Genomic DNA, 6143 nt, shown 5'->3' on the forward strand with positions numbered 1-6143 from the left:
GTTGAGGAAGTTTGTGGGTGAGCACAGGATATTGTGCAGTAGACAGAGGGAAGGAAAGATCCCCCCAAAGGGTAATGTCATTGACTAGTAGCCAAGTACAGAGATATCTTGAGCTGTCAAGCTATCCCTGAAACTGTCTTCCTGAAGCATCTCCACCAACATGTTATTTTTAATCTGCTTGAACTCTTCTCCTGGACTGTTGAAATCCAACATCCCATTTGCCTCTAAAGGGTTTTCCAGTTCTATGTTGACTTACATGCACTCAAACTCAATGAATGCCTCACCCCATGCCATCAGCTCCTGGAAAAAGCCAATTTTGGAACTTTAGATTCTCTCCCGACCCAGGTGCTCTTCTTGATTAAAGTAGAACCAACCTTTAACCAGCCCTTTTCCTCTCAGTAGCTGAAAATCAGCTTGTTTGGCTCAAGTTCCATGTAGCAGTGCCACAGCTGTGATCACTGCCTATCCAGCCTCTATTTTCTATAAAGTTACTCCATCAGTGAAAAATATACCAATCTTGCTCTGGCATCAGCTGACCTGACAGATTCATATTGCTAGAATACAGTCTCTTAAATTTTAAACAATCATTTAATTGGCAAAAGAATGAAGAATAAGCACAGTCTTTAACAACAATTCATAAGTAGCTATGGAAGCAAGAATGTGATCCTCTCACAACACTGTTCAGTGACTTTGGGAAGCACTCCACTGGCCTTGGGTATCTCCCAGCAACTATACAGTTGTTTGTATCTCTCCCCAGATGAGATTTCAGCCTAATACTGTGGTTCATTAGAATTGGGTAGAGGCTGGCTGTCTTCAAGACACAGCCACTTGTGCTATCTTATCAAGCAGTTCCTCAGAGTCTTTGGTTACAGCTCTGAAGGGGACGTTGGTAAGGTTGTAGGGGAAAGCAACAATCACCAGTCCCAGATAATTGGCAAAAGGCTGCTTAATTATACTTCCTGGGGTCCCCAATCTAATCTCACCCTACTAGTTTTACTTGCCAAATTGTGGAAAATATTAATGGGATAGAACCAGAGGAAGAACTCTGGCAACATGAATAATCAGAGTAGATGAACTCCCCCAAAGAATGACATAGAAGATACAGCAGAAGATGCCATTCATAGGCAAATCACTGAATTGTCAGAAATAGAATTCAGACTATGGATGGCAGATAAAATAAATAGAATGGAGGAAAAGATAGAAATAGAAATCAAAAGAGTAGTTCAAAAATTATCTCAGGAAATTAATAAATTCAAATAAAAGATACCATGCATATGGACATAATATGAAGGAGATAGCAGAGCTCAAAGAAGTGAAAAAATTATTTGAGGAGTTTCAAAATACTGTAGAATCTGGGCAGTGCCTGTGACTCAGTGAGTAGGGTACCAACCACACATACCAAGGGTGGTGGATTCAAACCTGGCCCTAGCCAAACTGCAAGACAAAATAGTCAGAAATTGTGACGGGTGCCTGCAGTCCCAGCTATTCAGAAGGCTGAGGCAACAGAATTGCCTAAGCCCAAGAGCTGGAGGTTGCTGTGAGCTGTGACAGACATTACAGTACTCTACTGAGGGTGACAAAGTGAGACTCTGTCTCTAAAAAAACAAACAAACAAATAAATAAAAATAAAAATAATACAGTAGAATCCCTCAGTAATAAATTTGACAGGCAGAAGAAAAGATCTCTGAAATTGAAGACAAGGCTTTTGAATGATCCTAAGCATTCAAAGTGGCAGAACAATAGAGAACAAGAACAGAACATTCCAAGAGTGTTATATGATCATTCCAAATGAACAAACACCCAACTTATAGGAATTCCTGAAAGAAATGGTCCTAAGGGCACAGATGCTCTACTACAAAATATTATGAGAATTTATCAAGCGTTGAAAGAAATACAGAAATTCAGGTAGTAGATAGTTTCAGAACCATAGCAAGACTCAATCCAAATAAAGCTTCTCCTAGACACATTGTAATTAACTTTGACAAAGTTATGTTAAGAAGAAAATTTTGCAAGCAGCCAGACATAAGAAAAACATTACTTACAATGGGAGAAATATTATAATGATTGCAGATCTTTCAGCTGAAACTTTTCAAGTCAGAAGAGGATGGTCATTCACCTTCAATCTCCTAAAATAAAACAAATTTCAGCCCAGGATCCTGTATCTACCTAAACTGAGTTTCATTTGTGATGAAAAAATCAAATGCTCAACAGAGAAACACATGTTAAGGAAATTTGCCATAACTAAACTAGCTCCCCAAGAAATACTCAGACCCATTTTCCTTAATGACCAGCCCAAAGAGCTACAACCAAATTAAACTGCCCAGAGTAGTGCTGGACACTGCCAGTGGCCTCCCTGTGGACATTAAACCCAGAGAACTCTACCACCTCTTCCAGCCATTCAAGGGGTGTGAGGAGAACTAAATGAAGCTCACCAAGAGACCAAGAAAAATAGAATGCTGGGAGAGATGCAAGTGTGTTCTCTTTTTTTGCTACTAGCCTATTGTCTTTGTGATCTTTGACAGTCAGGCAGGAGCAGAAGTGGCAAAGTTATTTATTTTGAACCTCAGAACCTGCAGGTCCTGAGGCTAGAGTTTCCCCAAATCAACACCAGGATGGCCAAGAGTAAGCTAATGGCAATGCCAAACAAATCCCAGCAATTTGCACCCTGCCTTAGGAGCATACTTCATTACATGGAACCCCTGTGACCTGATGGGGGCTGCTCTGATCCCTGCACCCCCAGAGGCCAGGCTCTCTACCTTCTCTACATCACAGAGATGATAGCAGCTATCTCCTATGTGGCATTCACCCATCCACCCACCACTGCTGCTGCTGCCACCCTTCAGGCTCAGATGCACTGGCACCCTACCTCTGACACCACCCAGCACAGATGAAAGTATTGGTAATTCTATTCATTCTCCAGTCTTATAACCAGGGAGTTGGTTCTGAAACCTGTATGGTGCCAAAATAGGTACCCTGAGATTTTACTTCCCATAGGCTGCCTAGGCAGGGTTGCTGCTGCCCTCCAAAGATTGACTGCCCTCAGAAGCCTGACTCAGTGGACTGTTTCCTATTTCCTTTCTCTCTTCTTCTTCAGCTCTATACACACTGCTGTCCCCAAGGCCTCTTGTGGGGATTTGAGGACTTTCCAGTTGGGACACCAAGATCCAGCTCTGACACCACACTGGGACCCAGCAAAGCCTGACTTCTATCAAACTTCCTTCTGTAGGTCCACCTCCAGGAAATGAGGTGTTTAATTTTGCATGTTTCTGGCATGTATGAATATACTTAAACTTGTGTATATGTGAATGTAGTTTGTCCTCCAACTAAGTCATCAAAGCAACAGGTGCTGACCACCAGTCATTCATCATGCCCAGACCCTCTCCACCCCACCCCTGTACCCACCCACATCAGGGAGGCCTGAGCCCCTGTCACCATCCTGCCCTAATATTGGCCTGCCATCCCCACCACCCACACACAATTCCAAGGCCCACCACCATCTAAAAAATGTTTGCTTTCTCATTAAAAATCAGGGTCCTCATTCTCAGATGGGCCAATAGCCATAAGGAAATGTTTCTCCCCCCACCTTCCTTATTTCTCTATTGCATACTTCCTGGTGTTACTTGTTATTTCCAAAGCTCAAAATCAACCAAAACTGTGAAAGGTATTTTTGTACCCTCTGTAACAAAACTTTTATGTATCATAAAGGATTTTTCATGTGTGTACTATTAATTATTAAAGAGACATTGTTCACCCTGTCAGATAAGTTTAAAGTCTAATTTGAAGCATGAAGAAGAAAAGGGTCTCCATTCTTCAGCAATAAGATTTTGTGTCAGCCATTAGTTTAAGGAAAAAAACAATAAAGGAAGAATTGAGCAATTTCATTTTGTTTTGTCCTTGACCTTTAGCTGCAGCTGTAACTATCTTGTGATTCCAGACATAAGACACCAGGTGGCCATTATAATAGCTGATCCTGTGAGAATGTGGAACTGGATAGTGTATAAAACGCAAAATTAAAAAAAGTCAAAATAAAAAAAAATTACAGAAAGCAGGCACTCCACTGCCTTATACAGACTCTTGACCAAAATCAATTTCACCAAGAAAAAATACAAGACATTCTTTCGTGTAGGATGAAATTCTTTTATCTAGGTTAAAATGCAACACTCAAATTGTGGGATGCCTAGACAGGGCCCTGGGAAAACCAGGTGGTGTGGAAAGGAGATCTTTCTCCTCAGAGTGAGTAACGCTCTAATCCTTCATTTCTTCAGTTGCATACAGCCATAACAATGTCTCCTGCCTCATAAAATATGTGTCACTATAAGATGACCTTAAAAAAAAACTTTAAGAGGAGTATGAAGTGGGGTTGCCTTCAATTTATCTAAAGTCCCATTAAGGGAAACACAAGGGAAGCCTCCAGGACATTACCTTGACAAGCTGCATTCCCAGGTTTAGTTTGTCTCTTGCAGGTCTAGTTCCTGGTACTCCTTGCCAGGTCTGTCACCAGTAGGAGCCTACAGGCGGGAGCAAAGGCCCCAGGAGCTGAGTTGCTGCACACGAGCTTTGGAGGGAAGCTAGCAGAGGCCAAATGATCAGAGTGGGACTGCACACCTGCCAGGACACTGAAATCTCAGGGAGAGAGGACTGTGTCTGGGTGCTAAAACTGCACCTGCACACTGCTACTGTGAGGATGGTGCCAGAAACAGGGATTCTACCAAAAGTGTCCTAGGACAATGATTATCCTTAAGGGTATTTAAAATGCAAACTCTGATCTTGCCTTACACACAAGATCAATTTCAGATGGCACTTAGAACAAAAATATAAATATTTAATATAGTATGTAGAGCACAATTTAGAAAAATACCTTTAATATCATGTCTATACCCTAACCACTAAGTTGTTTTCTAATAAATTATGAGATGTATCATTTGTGTCAGTTTTAATATATATCAGTATTTTATATATCTGATTTAAAAATATAACCATTAGCATATGAAGAAACAAATAATTCTTATACCTTAAAGTTTCCATTATAATTTTTGGAAAATGTTTTTCCATAATATTCATGCAAATATTTGTCTTCTGTCATTCCTACGATTATATAATATGGAACACAGAAGCAAAATACATTTTAAAAGTATTCCTGAAATTTCTTCCACAGATCAAATTATTTTAAAACACTTTTAAAACCATCTGGTCCATGATTTATCATCATCTGTGCTAACCAGAAGCATTAGTGATGGACAATTCTTTTGAGATTCCTTAATCTATACCTGTGAGATTATCTTTTTTATACCTCCTTCTCATACCTTTTCATACCTCCTCTGAAACCTTTTAAGCTGATGTTATTATTCAAATACGGAAAGTTTTTAGACAAAATTAATGTCATTATGACATTCTCTGGCCAAAAGTTTTAACACTACCAAATTTAAGATCAGTTTGTCTTTGAAAGATGTGAAATTGTATACCCTAGGATAAATGAAATGCATCATTATTCTCTGTGACTACTCATTTCTCAGTGTTAAGTCATAGTAACTCATCTGCTGTGTTCTGCTCTGCTACTGAGGAAATAAACTTCACAATGTTTTCACATAAATAGATTGCCTCCATGTACACTTTTCCTAGATATTAAAGATGTTAGAGTTATTAGTGGTGTACTAGGATTCTTATTTTATATGTGGAAGTAGTCTTATAAACCATGATAAAATAAATATATTGAGAAGCAAAATACAAACTATGGAGTATTTCTAAATGACAAGAGTGATAACTTTCTAAAGACTTAGAAAAATCTGAACATTAAAATTTATGTCTCTATCCCATTAGCAATGGAAGCAATACCAGAAATAAATAAATGGTCAAGCTAAAAATCTCCTGTATAGTTAAGGGGACAATAATTAAAGCAAACAGATAACCATCAGAATGGAAGATTATATTTGCATATACTAACAAAGTCCTAATAACCAGAATCTACAGAGAACTCAAACTAATCAAGAAGAAAAGAGCAAACTGGGGAGTGGTCAAGATGGTCGACAGGCACCAGCCTCCAACAGAAGCTCCTGTCCAGAGGAAAGGATAAAGTCTGGAGAAACCCCCAACAAAGCTGAAAACTGGGAGCCCAGCTGAGAGAAAAGAGTGATACTGGCAGGACA

The 6143-nt window shown here is 39.6% G+C and overlaps 1 pseudogene; it reads left to right on the forward strand.

The window, feature by feature from the left end:
• The first annotated feature begins 2283 nt into the window (after nt 1-2283).
• LOC111722327 lies at nt 2284-2891 on the forward strand (annotated as a pseudogene).
• Nucleotides 2892-6143: the final 3252 nt, after the last annotated feature.

This window comes from Otolemur garnettii, unplaced genomic scaffold, assembly GCF_000181295.1.
Source record: "Otolemur garnettii isolate 467f Iridium unplaced genomic scaffold, OtoGar3 scaffold00238, whole genome shotgun sequence".
NCBI lineage: Eukaryota > Metazoa > Chordata > Mammalia > Primates > Galagidae > Otolemur > Otolemur garnettii.